The sequence below is a fragment of the Pyxicephalus adspersus genome, chromosome 4 (genome assembly GCF_032062135.1).
Source record: "Pyxicephalus adspersus chromosome 4, UCB_Pads_2.0, whole genome shotgun sequence".
NCBI classification, from domain to species: domain Eukaryota; kingdom Metazoa; phylum Chordata; class Amphibia; order Anura; family Pyxicephalidae; genus Pyxicephalus; species Pyxicephalus adspersus.
The window spans coordinates 129208718-129232698 of record NC_092861.1 but is presented as its reverse complement, the minus strand read 5'-3'; the positions used below and the strand labels follow the sequence as shown (position 1 = coordinate 129232698).

At 37.9% G+C, this 23981-nt stretch overlaps 1 protein-coding gene across 5 annotated transcripts in view; it reads left to right on the top strand.

Annotated features, from left to right (window-relative positions):
* Nucleotides 1-23981, top strand: part of MACROD2 (mono-ADP ribosylhydrolase 2) — a 1216811-nt gene that overhangs the window by 26085 nt on the left and 1166745 nt on the right. The window lies entirely within an intron of this gene.

Here is a 23981-nt window from a genome sequence, read left to right as displayed (position 1 = left end):
CTTGATGGCATAAAATTACTCAGCAAGAATTGAGACAGTATAACCTTTTTAAGAGGACGGAGAATTTACAAGGAGGTGATAATTGTAGTTCAGTTTTCATTGCTGTTTTGAAATATATAATTTTATGTATCTAAATTATTTTTTAACAAAATAAAATTCTAAATACACATGAAAAATTTTACAGATCAATCTGAGTCTGCAAATTTATATGGGGTTATAAAGAAAGAGAGGAGGGATTGTTTTGACTTTTAGCCATTGAATAAATGGGAAAACAATTGCCCTTCATAAGACATTTAAATAAAATATATTCAAAAAAGTTTTTTTTTTTCTTGTTGATCTTACCTTTGAACGTCCTCCTTTATTTATTATCTTTATCTTTAGTGGAGTTTTTTCTACATTTTCAATTTTCTACTGCTGTTGTAGGTTTTAAGGGTTAAAGAATAAAATTTTCTCTGATGACAGCACATTGGAGAGTCAGGCTGCAGTTCTCATATACAACACTGCTGTCAACATTTCCAAGTCTGACACATTTACCCCCCTTTCTCACCTCAGTAGTGCTGCTTAGTAAGCAGTGTGCGTGGGGGCACATGTCAAGTCAGACATGTCAAGTCCTTGCCATTTATTCATCGATATGGGTTCTGTAGAGTGTTGGGGACTTTGGTCTGCAGAGTAAAGCAGGCAACATAATGATTATTATAAAATGTACAATGATTGTGTTCCCAAAAGCAGACCCAGTTTTTTCCAGATAAAATTCTAGAACTGCAAAGTGTAAATGAACTACTGGAACACTGTGTGACAGAACTAAAACTAGCATCCACAGACTGAAGTCAGACTACACCAAAGAACAAGAGAAATTATTAATGCAATGTGCTGACCTCGCGAAGCAATTGACACTGCAAAAACCAGTGAAGCTGCTCAAGCACAATTAAATTTGTGAATTAGGTAGATAAAGTGTATGAAATGGGCAAGGTTCTAACTTGTCACACCGAGTTGCAACTGTAAGTATAATAAGGAATAATGGAAAAAGGGATTTGGTAGATATGTAATTAAATAACAGAAATAGAAAGACTGACCCACTAAAGGTCAAATCAGTTACCACTGTTAAAAGATCAATCTCTGCGGTGAGATTAGTTGCTGCTGGATATTGGTGCAGCTTCTAACCACAATCTGACTTTGTAAATGCAATGAAATACTTTGTTTCTTTACAACTAAAGAATGTAGTTGGGGCTTATTTTCTTGTTACAACACCGAGAGTGGTTAGAAGGGATCTTGAAGGTAGATTCTTCATGGAAGTAAATTTCAAAAAGAACATTCTGAGGTAAACCTCATCACTTTCTTTAGTACAGAGAAAGCTACTTTACCAAAATACTTGCAATGTATACAGATCTCCGGGCAGAATTTTTCTTAAAGAAAAATCCTCTGGGTCAGTCATCCTCATCAACACCTAGAAAGTAATTTGAAGTTAGAAAAGGCAGTTTTGCAAAACTGTTCAGGTGGTCAGAAATTAATTTGGTAGTAAATTCAGAAACAGGACTCTCATAATCCTAGCCTAATAGACTTTTCTTCAAAGTTCATATAAAGTCACAGAAATAAATATTAATATCTTAAAGTATATGTAAAACCAAAACTTAGGGGGCCATAGCTTTTTTTCTTTCTTAACCAGTCAACATGATGACTAATTTTAACACCTGGTAAGAGAAGAACCTTGGCAACCCATCCTCAATCTTCTCCTCCTACCTGGGGTCCTACCAGGAAAAAAATATTCTATTCTAAGTTTGTGTTGGCAGAGAACTCTTTTAAATTTACAAACCAATTGCTTCTCTCACCTGATCGATTAACTACTTCGCTAATGTTAAGCAGTGTAGAAAAGGATACCTAACAACTATCCTTCATGCCTTCTAATGCCTTCTAAAGTCATCATGCTGTAGGACACCAAAAATTTATAAAACAGGAAATCCCAGGTATTCTGTCAGCTAAACAATGTTTGGAGGTCTAAAAGGAATACACATTTAGGAGAGAAGTTGAAAATATTGGCTAATGTTACCCACACTATATCCAGGGTGTGGCAAACACACTGTCACTCTCATTGTGCATAAACATTTTCTAGCCTGCAAGTCAACAAATTTCTGCACCAGCAGGAATGTAATCATCACTGAGGCAGGTCAGCTGAGCAGGTTTCCCCTTAAACACACAGAAGTTAGTTTAGCCATCACCTAATTTTGGCATCTTTCACACATTTTGCTGGTACGATTAAGATTTTAGTTTATATAACTTGCTGCCAGACTTAGAGGGGAATGTAAAAGAGTTTAACATTAAGGAAGCTTCTTCAGAGAAGGGGACCAGGTAAGTGAAAAATCTCGGGCTTAACCATCCTTGCAATTTTTTTTTGCCCGAGCGAAGGTCGGGCTTAACTGCAAGGAGGTTAAAGAGTTACAAGAGCTTGCAAAAGAGCTTAGTCTCAGTGTTTAGCAACTTGCCAACCGCCCCCCACCCCTCTCCAAGCCTCTGTCCTGCACAGGAGGGAGCAGGGAAGCCAGTTCGTATCTATATGTTGGATGTCCTTAACCAGGGGACTACCTGTAATTACTTTCTTCTTAGAGCATTCAGATGTGATTACCAGCCTAATGATTTTTAATTATTTTTTGAAATATTTACAGAAATTAATATAAAGCAGACATAAACACCCGTTAAACAAAAAATACATACTGTTAGGTCCATAAATATTTGGACATAGCGAACTTTTTTCTAATTTTGGTTCTGTACATTAGCACAATTAATTTTAAATGAAAACAACTCAGATGCAGTATAACTGCAGACTTCAGCTTTAATTCAGTGGGTTGAACAAAAACAGTTGCATAAAAATGTGAGGAACTAAAGCATTTTTTTAAAACAATTACTTCTTTCATGGGCTCAAAAGTAATTGGACAATTGACTCAAAGGCTATTTCATGGGCTTGTGTGGCCAATTCCTTCATTATGTCATTATCAATTAAGCAGATAAAAGGCCTGGAGTTGATTTGAGAAAAAGAAGGGGGGGGGGGGGGGGTTTCTTGTATTTGGAAGATTTTGCTGTGAACAATTTGCGGTCAAAGGAGCTCTCCATGCAGGTGAAACAAGCCATCCTTAATAAGGCTGCAAAACAGAAAAAAACATCTGAGAAATTGCTACAATATTAGGAGTGGCAAAATCTACAGTTTGGTTCATTATGAGAAAGAAACAAAGCACTGGTGAAACTCAGCAATGCCAAAAGACCTGGACGTCCACGGAAGACAACAGGGGTGGATGGTCGCAGAATCATTTCCATGCTGAAGTAAAATCCCTTCACAACAGCCAACCATGTGAACAACACTCTCTAGGAAGTAGGCGTATCAATATCCATGTCTACCATAAAGAGACTAAAGACTGCATGAAACTAAATACAGAGGGTGCACTGCATGGTGCAAGCCACTCATAAGCCTTAAGAATAGAAAGGCTAGATTGGAAAAAAAATCTAAAAAAGCAAGCACAGTTCTGGAAAAACATTCTTTGGACAGATGAAACGAAGATCAACCCTTACCAGAATGATGGCAAAAAAAAAGTATGGAGAAGGCGTGGAACAGCTCATGATCCAAAGCATAGCACATCATCTGTAAAACATGGCGGAGGCAGTGTGATGGCTTGGACATGCATGGCTGCCATGGGACTGGGACACTAGGGTTTATCCATGATGTGATCAGGACAGAAGCAGCTGAATGAATTCCGAGGTGTTCAGAGACATACTGTCTGCTCAAATCCAGCTAAATGCAGTCACATTGATTGGGAGGTGTTTCATAATACAGATGGACAATGTCTCAAAACATACAGCCAAAGCAACCCAGGAGTTTATTAAAGCAAAGAAGCAGAATATTCTTGAATGGCCAAGTCAGTCACCTGATCTGAACCCAATTAAGCATGCATTTTACTTGTTGAAGACTAAACTTCGGACAGAAAGGCCCACAAACAAACAGCCACTGAAAGCCGCTGCGGTAAAGGCCTGGCAGAGCATTAAAAAGCAGGAAACCCGGCATCTGGTGATGTCCATGAGTTCAGGACTACAGGCTGTCATTGCCAGCAAAGGGTTTTCAACCAAATATTAGAAATGAACATTTTATTTTCAGCTTTTTAATTTGTCCAATTACTTTTGAACCCCTGAAATTAGTGATTGTGTTAAAAAAAGGTTTTAGTTCCTCACATTTTTATGCAATCTTTTTGTTCAACCCACTGAATTAAAGCTGAAAGTCTGCAGTTTAACTGCATTTGAGTTCTTTCATTTAAAATTATTTGTGGTACATAACCAAAATTAGAACAAAGTTGTCTCTGTCTAAATATTTATGGACCTAACTGTATGTGTGAGTACATATGAAAAAGCACTCTTTGAATGGGAAATATCCCTGTATGGTGACAGGAGGTACATCTCAATATAGTAATCAACGTCTTCAAAGCTTTTTGAAGGTAACAATTCCTGATAGGAAAAGGTTCCTTAAAAAGTTGGAAAATGTAGAATATCCAAGGCTCCATCTTGCTGCCATTCTATAACAACGTCCCTCTCCTATAGGCTCATGCAAAGAGGGAACATTTGACTGAGGGTCCAGCAATTTTGCAACCTTTCAACCTATCTACATAAAACTGAGCAGTCGCTTAAACACCAAAAATAGCCATGTTGCATAGGACACTCTAAAAAAAACAGTCTTGTTCAGAAACATCCCTCCCCTGGTCCACAAACCTGCATTAATATTAATATTATTAATAATAATAATAATAATAATAATAATCAACAGGATTTATATAGCACCAACAAATTACGCAGTGCTGTACAATAAATAGGGGTTGTAAATGACATACAGATACGGACAGTGACACAGGAGGAGGAGAGAAGAGCTTACAATCTAGGAGGTTGGGGAAGTAACACACAACAGGAGAGGAGATAAGTAGTGGTGAAAAGTTGCATCAGTTGACTTGTAATAAGGAAAGTGCAGATATTATCTTTGTCGACATAAAGCACTGCAGTGGGATTCCTGAAAGCGTATCTCCTCTTATAGAAAAGTGAATTCTAAGGCGTTTCAAACTGAAAATTGACTAAGAATCATCTCATGCAGCAGTACAGGACTATAGTGAAGACAGAAAGGAAGGTGAGGTACTTCAATTTAGCTTTAAGCACAAATAAATAATAACACTTTAAACTAATTAACTGATTACAAAAAGTTCTTTTTAGAAATCAGTGTAAAACTGCAATAGGTTACCAAGGTAATTTCAAAAACAAACCTTAAAATGATGTCCAGGGAAATGTTACAGAAAACTTTTATTATGTGTATTTATTGAAAATCTTCTGTGGTATCCCTGTATTAAACACTATGTATTTGGTCCAAGAACTAAGCCTTCGTGTTGAAGAACGAATGTCACATATACATGACTGGTATTTACTTGGCTGTTTGCACAGCAAGCGGATGCCTTGCCTTCATCCCATTTACACAAGTTGATTGCTGTGGTTTTCATACAGCATATGGCAGCTACTTGGCAAGCCTGGCTGTGAAGTATAGAGCAGGCAGATTGAGTGAACCAGAACAGAAGAAACAAGTGTACGTCATTAGTGTCTGGCCTTGAAATAAATCAACATTTTAGTGTTGAAAGTGATATAACTATGGGTCTCAGATTCTAAAACTCTTCTGTTATGCTTCTTATTGCCAAGAATCCACTCAATATCTATTCCATTAGAGCATACTTAAAAAGATGAGAGCACCATGCCAGGGTGCATGCTTTGGACCCCAGAAGTTAGGACAGCCTAAAACAATCCTGCAAATCCTGAAGAACATATGTAAAAATGCCAATAACTTACATAATTACTTACCCTACTCTTTCTTTTCTTTTTTCCTCTCTCTAATATCAAGGCACCAGAATTGTTATGTGCATACAATATAACAGATATTTGACTGGTTCAATGATAGAATTGTATTTTTTTAGTAATCAAGTGCAAAATGTTGAAATAACCAGTTCATATTTGTTTTTATGATTTATCCCCTTAACCTCCCTGGCGGTTTAAATATTGAGTATTTTTCAAAGTAAAAGCAGTACATTTAAAAATACTTTTAAATTATTTTAAATTATCTGCCTGGTCCCGCCTACCATCCCCAGGATCCCACCCTCAAGCCTAAGGCTTGCGAGCAGATGCCCGGCCGGGATCTGCTCCCCCTGGCCTTGCGCCCCCAATGCTCACACGCCAGAGATGCAGATGCCGGGCGCTGCGATGAAGGACGCTGCGGGCACTGCTGAAGAATGCCACTAGGACGTGGGATCCATGTAAGACTTTAAAACTTCCTGAAAATTCCACCCTGAGTGTGCTCGGGGTTACCGCATATTGCCACACTCAGGAATACTGCCAGGGAGGTTAATATGAAGACCATATAAGAAGACAATAAGATTTCTTATGTGTAAATTCTAACCACCTGAACCTGCTGAACCCAGTCTAACTATGAACCCATTAATATAATAACTAGACAGAACAATGTTTATAATTTTACTTGTATATTTACTGCATATTTTTTACTTTGTTCTGACTAATGTTTTGTACAGGGGCAGCCTTTTGTCTTGGTCCTTGGAATCTATACCTCTTTTAATGCAAGAAAACACTAGAAATTGTGGCTTGGTATTATTAAGTCTGTAATTTATCAGAACACCCAAAAGAGAAAGGACTTGCCAGCCTGAAACATAATTCTATTTTATTTTATCCTTTGGAACGGATCACCTGATGTAAATTCTTTTCAGAGGGTGGTTCTCCGGACCTCCTGATGAAACAGATTGTATGGCTACGAAACGCGTAGAGATCTAACCAGTGATTCGATTTAATAATCTGTAACAAACCAGTACAAATGATAAGTGTTGATCTGATACCAGTGTTTTCATTTTTATGTATTTTAAAAATAAATAAAACCGAATATTTTTTTCTATACATTTTAAAGGAGCAATGTAAATTGTTGTCTACTGTCTCAAAAGTTCCCCTTAGGGTTTGATTGTTGTTGATTTATGAGATGTGGCAGTATATCTAATTGAGGTATCAGTTGAGAAGAATGTTGTTGGACTCCTCAAGCTCAAGGCATGGCAGCAATAGAAGCCTTACAAATACTTTCCATCCTATCTTATAGTGTCATCTGTAGGCATCACTTTTTTTTTTTTTTTTTTTTTTTTGCAAATTCGTAAGTAACTTTAAACTTTTGCTAAGTCTGATTATCAAAAATAAGAAAGTATAAATTTCAGCAAAAGAAAGTGTTGAGACCAGGTTGCCTGGCAACACAAGTTTTGGGTTTTTTGGTTTTGAAAAAAAAAAAACAAATCTCTGCTTTGAGAAATATACACAGAATACACACTGAACCATATCATTGTTAGCACATTTTGGAAAATACATTTGAAATCTGTGAGGTAAAAGGAACTTGGAGTATTGTTTGTAATAAGAGGATTACATTTAGTGAATGTGTCCGAGTTTGAAAGAGTTTGAGAGATTAGGTTGCACAATTACTGAATCCAAATTAACAGATATGTCAGGACACAGTAAGCCAGGTTGCTCTGAATGGCTTCTTTAGTCTTGTTTAACCTTCCTGGCAGTATGATAATTTTGTTTTTTTAAATGTCAAACTGGTACAATTGACATTTAAAAACACTTCTTATTTTCAATTTTCCGACGGTCCCGCCCCGCGACGCATGCACGCTGCCCGCACACACTTTGCATACCTGGTCGGCATCTGCATCCCCTAGCCTTGTGTCTCCACTGTTCATACAGTGGGATGCAAGGCCAGGGGGCGCTGTTGCTGGCCCAGAATCCCCAAGTGGACACAGATGCCGAGCTGGCATCGCTGGAGGATGCCACAGGCTCGTGAAGACCAAGTAAGCCCTCAATTCCACCCCGAGTGTGGCTCGGGGTTACCACTTTCTGTAGAGAAATTTCACCCCGGGGCACACTCTGGAATACTGCCAAGGGAGGTTAAAAATAGCACTAACTTATAATGTGAAATTCTAGTACAGGTAATCCCCGAGTTAAGGACATCCAACATAAGAACAACTCCTGGATACAAACGGGGCTTCCCTGCTTGCTCATGTGCAGCGACGGATGCTTGATGGGGGGAGGGGGCAGTTCGCATGACTTGCATAAGAAATCTTTTGTTAAACACAGCTGAGGTTGAGTGATCCTAAGAGCTTAGCTGATCTTTAGCATCTTGTAACTGCTTTGCCATAAAAGTCTGTCTCCTATTGACTCTTGCCTTAAGAAAGTGCAGAGGGGACTAATACAATCTGCCTGTAAACTTTATAGTTTGCTCATCTTGGGTCATCATGGGTGATCTTGGGGGGGGTGAACTCTTTCTGCAGCCTCTTGTAACTCTTTAATGACCAAGACAAACTTTGCAGCTGCATATCAAAGCACAGCTTGCTCAAGAAGTTAATTAGTGTCTAGGCTCCATAAAGTTTTTTTTTACTTTGTTTATGATTAACTCACAGTGATGATTTTATACAGTAACTGACACCACGCTGCCTAATAATATGTTGAGGCAAACATCTGTGCCAAATGCATTTATTAAAATAATGAACCTGTTCCGACTTACATACAAATTCAACTTAGGAACAAACCTACAGTCCCTACCAGTAACCCAGGGACTACCTGTATTTGTTTACTTTATTCAAAGTAAAATTCAGAGTATTCAAAGTTTTGTAACCTCTAGCAGCCAACCATCTGCTTCTTATTGGCTACTTGTCATTGATGGTTACTTTATTTGAAGAAAGCAAATTTAAAGCAAAACTTTACTCAGATCAAAACAGGTCTATCTTAAACTGGACTTTATAAGTCAAAAAAAAAACTCAAAGAGAAAGGTAATTATTGCAATTTTGCTATAAAGGTTTCTTTCTTGCCTTCTACTAAACAATTGTATACTGAGCTGTTTGGGTTTTTAAACCCAGCAAAATACACTAACTGCATGAGTTTGTATGTTCTTGTGGTTTTCCTGTAGGTGTTTCAGTTTATCCCACAACCCAAAAACATACTTTTAAATGTTTTGCCATCTGATTTGTTGCATACATCTGTTAAGGACTTTGAATTATGTATTTTGTCCAGGGCAGAGATTCATACAAAAGGTTTAATGAACTTTAAAACACAGCATTCAAACTTACAATAGTGTATGCTATAAGGTCTGTATTCAGTGGCTAAACTCTCTGCCCATAGTGTAGTTAGATGACTGTAGAATTGTGTCAATGCTATCAGTTTGACATCACTTTCAGAAGCTTTTGAGAACATTTAGACTTCATTGACAGGTTTATTAAACCTGCAGTTAATCCTCTGAACTGCATTTGATCTGCTTCAAGATGGTTTTGTAAGATCCTCCTAAAGCAGGGGTGTCCAAAGTTTTTGCAAAGAGGGCCAGATTTGGTGAGGTGAAAATGTGTGGGGGCCGACCATTCAGCACGTACTAAGGGTTAGTGTGGGCGTGGTCTGCGCGAGTCCCGCACAGCACACACCCCACCAGGTTGACGTGAGGGATTCCCTGTGCACGGAGTCTGGTGTCAGTGCGGGCTCTGTGCACAGCACGTTCTTGGAATCAGAGTGGGCGTGGTCCGTGTGGGTCCCGCACAGCACACGTCCACTATAATGATGTAGGGGATTCCCTGTGCACACATGGGGACTCCCGTCCTGCCGATTATGCCTGTGGAGTAGTGGGCTGATAATTGCAAGGTGGTTGATCAACTATAATGAAATGTAAAATAGCTTTTTTATAGGTGTGTATTTTATACTTTGGTCAACAGTGCTGGCGGGCCGCATAATATTGATTTTATGACAGAGGCCGCTGGGCAGTGGTAATCTGAACACAGGCCACAATTGGCACCCGGGCCAGACTTTGGACATACCTGTCCTAAAGAAAAAATAAGCCAGCCAACACAGATCCAAAGGGATTTTTCTAACACTGGTCATTTCAAGAGCCATTAGGCCTAAGACCAAAGGTTCGGAGGGGGTGAAGGACCAGCATGTTCTTCCTGGCAGATTTTTTTTTTTTTAGGTGAAGTAAATTCTTCTGGTTAATAGAACACAGATGATTATATGATATATGATCAAGGAAATTTATACAGACACTTATGTTTGAGAGTGTAAGCTAAGAACACATCTAAATATTCCTACATTGCAGGGTAGTCCTAGTACTCCAAAAGAAACTGAAAATTAAATCAACATTTTTAAAGCCCGGCCATTGCCCTCTTTAATATTTAAAAAAATATTGAATGACATTTGATCAGACAAATAATTTTTTATCATTTCTATCAGCCCAGAACACTGCTTTTGTTTTCATTGACACTGATGAAGTGCCACAAGCTGCTCTCTGCTCTGTATAGACAGAAGGAAAAAAATGTTACAACCCTGGCCTATCATACCTGTTAGGTGTACTTAACACATACATGGCTATCTTGCTTTTTTGCTGTCCAGGTTTAATTTAATTAGGGATTCTGTGTGGTCCATGGCACACCAGATCTGGATTGAATTGATGTGAAATGTTTCAATAAAAAGGACTTTATGCACACCTGGACCCATATGGACTTGTTGCTGGCTGGCTACATAGCTACACTTACCCAAAGGAGGAAATGCTCAGCATTGTGACACACTTTGTGGATTCTAAGCATGTTATTACTACTACCCTGACCAATACCTATATTATATTAGCATCTACCCATTATCATATACAGTGGTACCTTGGTATAAGTCCTTATTCCGTTCCAGATCCTTGGATTTATACCAAATTTTCCCATAAGAAATAAAGGGTTAATCTGTTTCGATGAAAAAAAATCCTATTGTTATTGGCATATTATACTTTGAGGGGGTTGTATAAAATAATTTAAACACTGCTTAATACTAAAGTACATAAATAGAAAAGAAATTAGATGACATAAATGAAAATTTAACCTCACTTCACCTTGCTTGTTGAGTTGAGTGCCTTTTAGGATGGTGCTGAGAAGGGAGGAGTAGATGTTATGTAATTCACAGAGAGTTATAGCACGGGTTGTTCAACTCGAGAGAGGTAATCAAGGGTAGCGCGCGGTGTTATAATTCATTTTGACCCATACAAGTTCTAGCACAAAGGTTGTATACCAAGCAAAGGTTGTATACCAGGCAAGATCTATACTTGGAGACCTATAGTTGGACTTTTTCCAAAGCAGACCTATACAGAGGTACCACTGTATCTTCATGCACTTTTTTTTTATTTAAGTTACACTATATAGACCAGTGGAAGCAAATTGTGCTGTTTGGGCATCATGATCATGTTATACATTTACATGCAGTGGTATATGCTTCTGATTTAGAACTAGGTTGTTGCAAATGTGTATCTGCATTTATATGGGAGAAGGGGAGGGTCACTTTTTCATTAATGTCCTGAGACCTGTACTCCCCAGAATTAGCCGAAAGAAGTGCAGAAGGGCCTGCGTTATTTAAGCTCTCCAAGGCTGCAGAGAATACACTTTCACAGTGAAGCTGTGTGATCCAGCAAACCTGGAATTGATTTCTTTAGAGTTATTTTTTATTTGCTATCAAATGTTATTAATTCTTGCCCATGTCCATTCCAGGTTTCCTGGATCACCTAGTTTCACTGATGAAAGTGTACCCTCTCCAGCCTTGGAGAGCTTTATTAAATCAGGTAGACAGCAACACTGAAATAGGACTAATAAGCTTTAAAAATGTGGAGCATCTTCTTTAGTTAATAAAGTGTGCACATGGACTTTACAGTACAATACACAAAAGTTACTGCTTCATGCCCTAGTTCTTGGAGTTTTCAGTGCTGGGTAGAACTCTTTTTTTCTAAGTAGTATTTTTTTTCACTTCATCCATTTTCTAAACAAAAAAAAAATACAAGTCACCTTTATTAATATGATTGTTCACTGTGTGAGTGCAATGATTTTTTCATTTTAGTCTCATGCCCTTGGAATTAAAATTCCAGCTGGAATCTACTTAACAGTTCTACAATTTAAGATTTAATATGTGGCTTTCAAAATCTAATTTATTGTTCATAAATAAATAATGACTGTTTGCTTTTTAGACAACTAAAGTGACAGGAATAGAATAAGGATACGTTTGCTATTCTTATCTCCTTAAATAGGTATAATTAAAAAAAAAAAAATCAATAAACGTGTTTATTACTTATAAAGTTGAGCTTCAATATTAAGATACTTCTAACAATAAACTAATATACTTGGTTTCATCTCTAAATATGGCATATTTCCAAAATACAGATTTTGCAGTGTTTTGGAAATATAAATCATGTAAAAGAAGTAAACCCAAAAACTACCCAAAGCAAAAAAAAAAAATTACACTGTCCTTCAATCCTGCAGAGCTTTTGATCTGTCTGGAGGTTTCTTCCATTAGGTCCCGCATCGTCCCGGTTTCTGTCTTCGGGACGGTTCGCTAGGTGCCAGCTATCTTCTCACTGTTCTTCCAAAGTCCTTCTTCCCTTGTCACCTGAAGCAGGCGTGAGATCTGGTGATAGTAAAAACTTGCCGATCTCAGTGTGCATGCTTGATATCAGCAATTTATTTCCCTTTTGGCGAAAGGACTTCTTCTGCACATGCCCGAGATGCTCGGCATACGCAGAAGGAACAGCCAAGAGCCTCCTGGGATGCCTGAAGTAGGTATTCCAGGAGGTTCTGCGCTCCCATTCATTTTTGATTGCCTAGGCCAGGGGTCAGCAATCTTTACTATCAAAAGAGCCATTTTGCCTCCTCTTCCACTAAAGAAAAGTAGTCTGGAGCCGCAAAACATAACACAGTTTATAAACTTTTAAAAGTTTTATTTTTTAATTTTACCTGTTACAACAAGTGTGCATGTGTAGGCCTACTTTGAAATAAATTAAACACTGAACTATGCCCCTAGAAGCCTCCAGCTTCTAACGTATCATCCTGTTACATTAGCTGGAGGCTTCTAACGTAACAGGGTAGATTTTTTTGATGGGCAGGGTTCTTTATGTTCTGACGATGCCTTAGCGATGAAATTTTAAGGGGTGTTAGCCACAGGTGTCCCTCATTTGCAGCTTTACTTTTGTTCACCTGTACCCCCCAATCTTGAGTAATTGGGGTTCAGGTGCTAGAAGCCTCCAGCAATGTGTAACAGGGTAGATTATTTTGATGGGCAGAGTTCTTTATTTTCTGACGATGCCTTAGCGATTCAATTGTAGATGGTGTTAGCCATAAGTGTCCCCCACTTGCACCTCTATTTTGGTCACCTGTACCGCCTCCCCCCTGTTCCAGAGAAATTGGGGTTCAGATGCTAGATGCTTCCAGCAATGTGTAACAAGGTAGATTTTTTTGATAGGCAGAGTTTTTATGAATTTTTAGGAGGTGTTAGCCACAGGTGTCCCGCACCTCATTGGGGTTTAGGTGATAGAAGCCTCCAACAATGTGTAACAGGGTAGGGGTTTTTTGATGGGTGGAGTTTTTAGGAGGTGTTAGCCACAGGTGTCCCCCACTTGCACCTCTAATTTTGTTCACCTGTACCCCCTTCCTGTTCCAGAGAAATTGGGGTTCAGGTGCCTCCAGCAATGTGTAACGGTAGATTTTTTTGATGGGCAGAGTTCTTTATGTTCTGATGATAGCCTAAAATTTTAGGGGGTGTTAGTCACAGGTGTCCCCCACTTGCACCTATATTTTTGGTTTTGTACATCTCCCCATTCCAGAGGAATTGGGGTTCAAAGGAGGGGGATGTCATTGTACACACCCATTTGTACACGCCCCGTGGTAGATTTATTTCACTGGTAGATTTTTTTCATTAGACACCGGATAGGGAATCCCCCTCCTCCACAGTGTCTTGGGAGGAAGGGGATCCTAAATCAGAGATCTCCCCGCGGCAGCCGAAGGGAGCCACAACAAGGAGGCTGAAGAGCCACAGGTTGCAGACCCCTGGCCTAGGCTTATTGAGAAAGCAGTGCTGCACCCTTTCTTTTTTTTTTTTTTTTTAAAGGTGTTGCATTTAAAAAAACACAAACAAACAGAATTTTTACCTTGCATAAAAGGGTTGTCTACCCTTGAGTTTGAGTTTAGGTACGCTTTAAGATATCCTTTTTTGGGAAGTGCTGTAAAATGCCTGACTAAAATGACTGTAACAAAGTTCTTTCCTTGGGGGATTAATTTTACCGAGAACCCAGATTACACAATTATTGCGAAATCATGCAGATTACATTAACAGGGCTGTGTGGTCAGTTTGACAGCCAGTCCTGTTGTTCTAGAGAGCTTACAGTGCCCCCAAAATACAGAGCAGAATAGCTTAGCAAAGCTCTTCATGCTAATTCATCAGCAAGGCCTCTAAATGGGCTCCATTCTTTATAATGGGTTTTGCATCAGTAAGGCTTCCAAAAGGGAATCAATCTACGACTGCTAAATAATGCCATGAAGTAAGACTAGTCTAGATTATATGTTTAAACTGAACACCAAACATGTCTGGTACCTATCTGGCGTGGTGATCTTTTTATAAGTAGCCTTGATATACAAAGATTTACACATAGCATATTATGGATAAGGATATCCATGTTAACCATGTCACAGTCAGTTTCAAACCTCTAAGACTAAGGCTATGTACACACATGCAATAATTGTCGTTGGAAATGAACAATAAACGAGTGATCGTCCGATAATCGTTAACAAAAAAGGTGAACAGCGAATGGCCAACGACACCGATGAACGAGGAATGTTGCAGGAATCAAATGACTGTCCTGGCAGGTCCTGAAAGACCCTGACCTGAAATATGTCATTCAGCTGGGTCGAGTCAGCTGGTAGGGAACCTTGTTGACTGTATGCTTCTTTGGTCTTGAGCTGCAATTCACCCATATTTATGCAGTAAAGCACAGCAAAAAAGTATCATAATAAATATAGAGTACATAGGAATTTATGTCCGTGCATGTCCTAGAGTTTCTTAGTTTTTGTTTGATTTTGCTGTGAAGTTTAGTCCTAAAGAGTCCAATAAGTCAGGATGTAATAGTTTCCCAAAACTTATAGAAATACACTTGAAAGTAATAAAGATTGTGTTGGTGCAGATGGTTTTTATATCTCTCTTAAATTTAGCAGCAAAGGAGTCAAGCTTTTTCTGTAAAAAAAAAAGCTTTGTTTGATGCTTAATAGTTGGTAATAAACAGGTGAGTCAAAGCCCATAGGGCACTTCAAAATTTATAAACACAATGGGGTTGATTTACCAAAGAAGTTAGGCTATTCACACTCCTTCACTTGTATTGCAGCCGTTCTTCGTTCATGGATCCGCCAGGACGGAATCATGAACGACGAGAATCATCTGACATGTGTACGTAGCCTAACACATACCCAATAAAAGCAATAAAATGTAAAAAAATGTTTTGCTTGCACATGATTGGATTGCTGTAGAAGACCTGAACCCTATTTACCAAGCTAAGTGAACTATTTCCTGCAGAGTGTTCTTTGCTGCCAAATGGGCTTGCAGAATGTTGAGTGCCCTTCCTTTTTTAATACGAAATTGAAACGGACAAGTAGTAGCTCACTGTATAATAATTAAAAATCTCTTCCCACCATAGAGCTCCTAAAAACCTGCTGTGTTTGATGAGATATTAAGTTCTTCTGTTTTTTCTGACATGCTGTGGTAGACGTTCATGCTGATTTGTGCTTGTTTGTGTCTGACCAGTCAAACCCCCCGCATGGATCCTTCACATTAATAGGTAAATATGAGTACACATATACGGGTGCTGTGAAAAGTATATTTTCTGAGAAGTCTGACAGCTTTTCATTTATGGCATATATATTGGTTTGTTCTTCCTTTGAAGTTTTGCATAACATGCAGAATCATACAGTGTGGCAAAGAAACAAGAAAATAGTGTATAGTTTTGAAGTGGACCAGAAATATAGGTCTAAGAAGGAAAATGCAAATATGCAAAAAAAAAAACTTAAAAAAAACTTAAAAAAGTTACTTTTCCCAAATGTGAATGTTTGAATTAGACTTTTTTAGTGAATGCTGAAGTTGTCTGCTTTTTCAGCAAATGGCATTGTACATGTTATGTCCTGGCATTCATCTTATACCCATCTTTCTGAAAACCTGTGGTTGCCAGCATCCTTATTTCCTAAATAGCGATAAATAATCAAGTTTGTAAAAATGTAGACAACCTTTTAACTTGGCTTTACTATTTCTCTTTGAGGTTTTCAGAAGCTGAGACTGTATAACACAAGAGCCTGAACCTATACCCTGAATCTATGTGAGATGGTGACTTACTCTAGACTGCACTAGATTACTGATTTTACTTTTCCTTAAAGATGCCTTTTAAAGCAAACATGACCAAGCAATGAACGTATTAAACTATCAGGTGAAGCAGACTGATGACTGAATAACCTTTAAAAACATTTGTACCATCACATAAATTGGCTCTTGCAGCAAAGGTTAAAGACCATTTGAACTTTTCGGGTAAATCAGCCGGTGTAAAACAAAAGGTGTTTAAAGCCTTACGGTTTGTTTTATTTGAAAAGCAGCCACGGCCCAAGTAGAAAAGTTTCTCCAAAGACTTAAGAAGGACCCTGACTTTATGGGCCTGATTTAATAATGCTCTCCATGGCTGGAGAGGATACATTTTCATCAGTGAGGCTGGGTGATCCAGCAAACCTGGAATGGATTTATTCAAAGTAATTTGCTATTTATTAGCAAATGTTTTGAATCCTGGACCAAATCCATTCCAGGTTTTCTTAAACACCCAGCCTCACTGTTGAAAATGTTTCCTCTCCAGCCTTGGAGAGCTTTAATAAATCAGGCCCAATGTGTAGGAGCAGTGCTCCCCCTGCAGAGTCAAACACAGCTAAATCAAACCAATTGCTGTGAAATTGCCGAGACCCGTGCTTTTTTTCTCTAGCTCTGACTTTGTAGTAAGGCAATTTGATGTTCTACAGAGGTTGGCAGAGGCCAGGCCTTTGCACAACATGTCAGTCAACAACCTGATGAATCTGTATCTCCTATCCTGTCAGGGTATATAAAATTCTCACATTTACAGATGGCTCAATGAGTAGGTAGCACTTTTACCACTGAAACCTATGTTTGAATCCCAGCTAGGACTCTAGATATAAGGAGTTGTACAAGTTCTCCCCATGGTACATGAGTTACATTAAATTAAAATTATAATTTTTTAATTATAATTTAATTAATTATAATTAAAATGGCTCAAGATCCCTACTAGGAAGAGAAGAAGGAAGCCAGTGCCCTGTGAATGAATGGGGATAGGTAAGCATACAGGGTTTACTTTCACTTTAAGTTCAACCCCCACAGTGCTTAGTATCAAGAAAGGTAAATCTATACACAGCTGCTTATTTCATAAATACAAATGTCTGTGAGTAGAAAGGAATTACAAATGTAAAAAGCATTTGGAAAAATTACCTGTTTCCTTAAGAAGCGACCCACATTTGTTCTTCTTTTTTGGTTGTTTTCTTAATAAGTGAGAATTTAAAGGATGCGTTGTGGGTGCTAGGAACATTTAGACACACTTTACCTTGCAATTTGGCTGCTTTAATGAAGTTCCTAAGTTAGTTTAAAGTAAGCCTGTATTTTATGCATATGCTTTTCAATACATAATACTAATTATTGGTCAGTGAAACTACATATTACATTAGGGGCCCAGGTGCAGGAACAAGATCAAGCTTTTTACTGTTAAAAAAAAAATGTATATAAAATAAGCTCATGGTCAAGCAGTTAGACGTTTACACTTAAAAAAAAAAAAGTATTGCCAGGTAAGTGTAATGTAAATGTATTCAGTTTCTGATTTCCATTTTATGCTACACAGTTTTACTCTGTTAGAGAGGGCTTGGCATGCCACTTATTAGATTTTCTCATGGCAGTGTATGGTGCCTGGTATTATCTTTTTTGGCTGGTAATACTGGCCACCAAGACACAAAGATCTTCTTTAGGGGAAGATATGGGAGTGCCTTATGTGTCCCATACATGGAAGCTCCAAGTTTTGGTTTCAATAGTTTTTATTGATTTTTTGGGGGTAAAATAATAATAAAAAAAACCCACTCTGACCCAATAATACACAAATGTTACAACATTGTATCACAGTATTAACTAGTACTTGTGTTGCATTATTCTATCAAAAAGATATATATATCAAAGAAACTTCTGTATTACAGCTTGGAAATTTACGGTATAGTACAACAGTTATAGTTTAGTAAAAGCAGTTCGAAATTTCCAATAACAACAGTTTCCCCAACAAAACCGAAATCTAGAGAAGAAAGCTCCAAGTTGTAAGTGGGTAGCACAATGTAAAGTATATGTGAAGGTGGGATTTAAAATTGGGATGGGAAGAGAACAAGTATATGAATTTCTTCTCTGCAATACATTACAATTTCCCTTATTTACATACCTGGAAAAAATATTTTTTATGGTAGACTGAACATACTAAAATTAAGTAAATAGGGCTCCCTAAATAAGTTCCGATGTGCAGTTTGTTGACCAATGTCAATCAGTTCTCGACCTCCGAGCCCTGGTTATCATTGAAACATATTGTAGCAGTTGAGGTCCCTTTTTGTAAAGGCATTTGGTTGCGGTGAGGATTTTGAGATACATCATAAAGTCTGCCACATAAACCGATTCATCCACTCTCGACCTCCTTAGCAAAGGCTCGTAGATGCCTGGTAAAAACGCTGGTAAACTCTTCCAGATACCTAGCAGTTAGAAAAAGGCATCTGGGACCACAGGATTGACAAACGTTTGTCTGAATATAGCCTAAGGGACGTTTATTGTCACAGATTTCATACACTATTACCAAATCATTCAATGTATGGTGCCTGGTGCCTCCTATACATAGCCATTCTGAGATTCTACCACTAGGTTTACTTTAAAGGATTTAACCAGCCTACCAAATCTGTTTTAGGCGAGATTTATTATTGTTTTTTTCTCCACATTAAATACATTTGCCTCTTCATCGTGAAATGAACATTACCTTTTACATACATTGAATCTTAGTGCCCTATTCTGCCTGTCACTTATAATTATTATTAACAGGATTTATTTAGCGCCAACATATTACGCAGTGCTGTACATTAAATAATCTAGTTCAATTATTGTAGCTTAATATTAAATTTCTGATTTGAGGCTCTCCATGTTGCGTTATGTTTCAGTTCACTTTATATGCTTGTAGTTTTATATCCAGGCTGTCAGCTCATTGATGTGTCTGCTGTGGTTGTTTGCATTGCATGAAGTTTTGGTAATAGTCTGACTCTGCTCCACTTTTTTTTTTCCTGCAGAGTCATAAATGTTGAATGATATTAGAAAGAATTAAAGCTAAGAATATGAGCAAGCTTTTTAATTGGGATGATTTTAATAACCTCTTGCAACAATAAACTTTAACTTAATCCTTGCGATATGAGTGGAATAAAATTAGGTTTGTTCAGTATTAGATTTTTTCTTGCTTTTGAGCGCCCTCTTGGGGATGAGTGAGGTACATGCTACAAGGAAAATCGCTGCATAGCATAGAATAGGCATATCAAGCAGGGGTCCAAATGAAAAGAATAAATCTTCAGTGGGGCTGCATCAGGTCCACTAAGACTAGCACCTACTTAAAAAAAATGACACTTTAGAACTTGACAATATAGTAAAACCTGCAATTTACAATATTTATTATAGAGTAATAAAACATTAAAGAAAGTATTAAGCTGCCAAATTATGTAAGAAAATCCAATGTTAATGTAGGAGTTTAGCTGAAGGCACGATTTTCTACAAAGGTTTACAGATTTTTTTTTTTTTTTTGAATAGATTTTTTGAGATGCGCTTGCATCGAGAATCACACCATTTGGGTTCACATGGCTATGACAGTTTAGGCACATGAAGACTTAAGGCCACCAATGAATAGAGTTTTGTAAATTATTCAGACACATATACAGGTAGTCCCCCGGGTTACATACGAGACATACATACTGTAGGTTTGTTCTTAAGTCAAATTTGTATTTAAGTCAGAACAGGTACATTATTTTAATAAATGCAATTAGGACAGATGTTTGTCTCAACATAATATTAGGCAGCGAGGTGTCAGTTACTGTATAAAATCCTCACTGTGAGTTAATCACAAAGTTAATCAGAAAAAAAAAATCTTTATAGATCCTAGACATTCATTAACAACTGCAGAGTTTGTCTTGGTCAATAAAGAGATACAAGAGGCTGCAGAAAGAGCTCACCCCCTAAGATCACCCATAACCTTAGCTGTTTTTAGGAAAAGATTTCTCCTGCATGTCATGCAAACCCCCCCCCCCCCCCCCCCTTCAAGACTCCTATCTGCACACAGCAAGCAGGGAAGCCCCGTTCTTATCTACATCCAATGTCCATAACCCAGGGACTACCTGTATCTGTTTTTAATGCTTTATATTTAGTATTTAAAATATAAAATAAACTTTGTTGTTTTATGCACCTAAAAAATGCTTATTAGAGAAAAAAACAAAAACAGCTATCAGTATGCAGTGTGATTTGAAATCATGTTGAAAAGCTGTGGCTTTGGCATTTATAGGTTGGACAGCTGTTGGCCCAGAGATCAGCTGGCACAATGGAAGATTATCAGAATTGTATTTAGTATTTATTACTGGAAGGTACATGACCACCTAGCATGACATATCTTACTGCGGAACAGTATGTGTTTCCCTCCTAGTAACTAGTGTCTGCAATATGTTCTACCCTTCCCTAACAGAAAGAGGGGATGATAGAAAACAGATTGTTCCTTACTGAAGTTCTTCTTACATGAGGCTGTGGAGTCCACCAGGGTATCTTAGCATTGTCACAGATGTTGATATCTGCAATAAGAGCTATCGGCAAGGGAAGGGAAGATTGCAGAAAACAGAAAAAAAATCAAGTAAATCAATGCAGCTGTTGTCACTGTTGATTCTAATGTCAGGCTGACTTTTCTTGTTACATACGGTCAGCTATTTACAGTATTTAGTTAAAGAAGAACTAAAATCTAAAGCAACAGGCCTCTGCCTTTTTAACGCTGGGAACCCTTTTAAAAATATTTAAGGTCTCGGTAAACCCCTGCTAATATTAATATTATACCTCTTACATTGCTCGCCAAGGGGAAAAATGTCTTCCATAGAGATATCCAAAAATGTAATTGGTGTCACCTAATCTGACCTGAGAGGCACAAACTGCTCATTGCTCCAGGAACCCCCAGCAACAACTGGAGGAACCCTGGTTGAGAAACACTGATTTAGATCTTGATAGCAAAACTGTTTAAATCTAATGCTAAAATAAATTGATCCAAAGCAAACATCCAAAACGATTTTGTGTCTTTGCTTAGGTCCAGCACTGATGGCAATAACATCATTCCTAATCGATACCTGTCTGTCTATTTGACTTTAAACAGGAAAAGAAAAGTGAAATGAGTGAAAGATTATATGACCAAAAATAAAGAAGGGAAGCATAAAACAAATCTGTTGATTTAATGATCCCTGTAAGAGAAATAAATACCCTAATTTTTACACAAGGTTTTTGAATGGTCATTTATGGATCTAACACTAGGTGGTGCTATAAGGCGTTAAACAGAACACAGTGATGTACTAAATTTTCTGATATCAAAATACTGAGCAACATTGTTTCAATAATTCTTCTCATTTATTTATATATTTTTACACTATTTATGTCAAGTCATTTTTAAATTTTATTACAGTAATCCCTTTTGCAAGAGCTTTATTTCTTTTTTTTATATTTCTATACCTAATCAAGCAAAATATTTTCCAGACAATTTGATATATACTTCTTTAGGCCTAATTATTTGCAAGCCAGAAAAATTATCACATGCCTTCCTTCCCACTTCCATTTGCCCCTAAAATGACCATGTCCTTTAATAGAATTGACCGCTAAAGCTCTGCAGGTAAAGATTTGCTTCTATTTGCCAGTGCTGCTGAACACCACTCCAAAGAACAGGCATTAACCCTTTATTACTAATTCTCCAAGGAAAACCCGTACTTCCTAGATTGTCTGCTGTCCCTTGCTGCACTCTGTGATTCCCTCCACTGACCCTACATAACTATCATGTCCTATAGCACCCTTTCTCAACATTTTTAGCATGGGAAATCCTTGAAATAACTTTCTGATCTTAGAGAAGCCCTGCTATAATTCCTTTATCCACAGCTCACAATAGATTAGTGTGAAGGTCCATGGGAAGAATACGTGGTTGGCCAGTGGGAAGAATGTCACCTCACATATTGCAAAAAAGATCATAGGTGCCAGTGTCAACTGACCTTAGAAGCACAATTTACTTATTGCTCATGGAACACCTATCAGCTTCTGAAGGAACCCCAAGATTTCACAGAACCCTGGCATAGAAACAATGACCTAAAGTGATGTAGCGGCTAGCAGCAGGGACTGCTTTAGTGTATATACATGAAATAAATACATTATATAATTGGGTATGACCTCCGTGTAGTTGTCCATTGGTTATGCAGACTTATGCACCCCAAAGAAGAGATCTCCGGATGATGGAGAAACATACAAAACTGACTGTCTTTTTATACAGCCCCTAAAATATTATGTATTGGTAGACTTATATCAGATATTGAATCACAGATTAAACCAAATGTTTTTACTTCTTTAAAAAACCTTGTAAGGTTTACCAAAGAGTTACTAACAGTTGTATTTTTATTCATTTTCAGAACCAGAGGTATTTTCAAAGACAAAAGTTTCTAGAGATAGTTCTTTTACACCTGTGATATGCCCTAAAGTCATGCACATATGACAGTACTGATCTAAGCAACCTGCACAAAGGTTAAACGATATGTAAGCCCTTGTTATATCCAATAGGTTGCGGGGCTATTGTGGTTGTAACTTTTGCAATATATCACCAAATCCTTTATTGTAAAAATAAAGCTGCTGTTTAACTACAATAGGCCCTCAACTCTTTCTTAGTTTTGCAAAGCCAACAATTTACCGTGTGTGTGTGTGTGTGTGTGTGTGTATGTATGTATATGTATATGTATGTGTGTGTGTGTGTGTGTGTGTGTATATATATATATATATGTGTATATATATATATATATATATATATATATATATATTCAGCAAAGTGTATCCTGCAAGTATACCATTTCTGCAACAATGTCACAGTTGTATGTTAGGCTATATTCTCAGCACTTGGCTGCTACTGTTTCTCCGGTTTGCAGATTTCTTGTTTGTTCCCCTCTAATAAGCTCCATAAAAGTGCCGCCCATTCAGCCTCTCTGTGGTAGAAACCATAGGCTTTCATTCATATGTGACCCTCTGCTGTGAACGGATTACAGGCATTACTGCTAGACAATCTGTCAGCCCCCCCAAAACCCAGTGCATAATTTGTAATGTCCAGTATCACAGCCCCATCGAGTGGATTGGCAGGTTTATTCATAAGACTAGATATACCTCTCACTTGATAAATCCCTCCAGGGTATTGCATGGATAGCTGCAAACAGCTGCTGCCTCCAGATAGTGGCGGCTCAGACCTTTCTCTGCTTTGTCCCGTTTGGTTTTAAAGTCGAATGAATTTCTATTTTTTTTCTTCTTCTTTCTTCTTATTTTGTGATGGCTGAAATTACCTGTCAGTCTTTTCCCAGAGGAATGTTTTGTAAAGGAGATAAAGGCTTTAGGGTTAGCAGAGTTAAATGTAAGCAGTATTGTATCATTTTGCAATGACAGGATTAAAGTCTCTGTTCAGCTAGGATTTATCTCTTTCTTATTAATTGTGATGTTTCATCTTATATAATATTAGTGTGTGACAGGCATCATGCTAATGGAGACAAGACTGCGAGGTGGGCACCGCATGGGAGCTCTCTTGTTGCCCAGGAACAAGTCTGTGTTCCAACAACTGTGGGCAAGTTAAAGTGTGTGTTCCTAGTGGGATGTGTTCATACTCGGTATTATAGGCTTTTATGTATACTGTGAGCATCTAGTGCTCTAGATGGGCCTAAAAGGACACCTTGAAGTAAATCTGTTACAAAATGAGGACAAGAGCAACAAGTGCA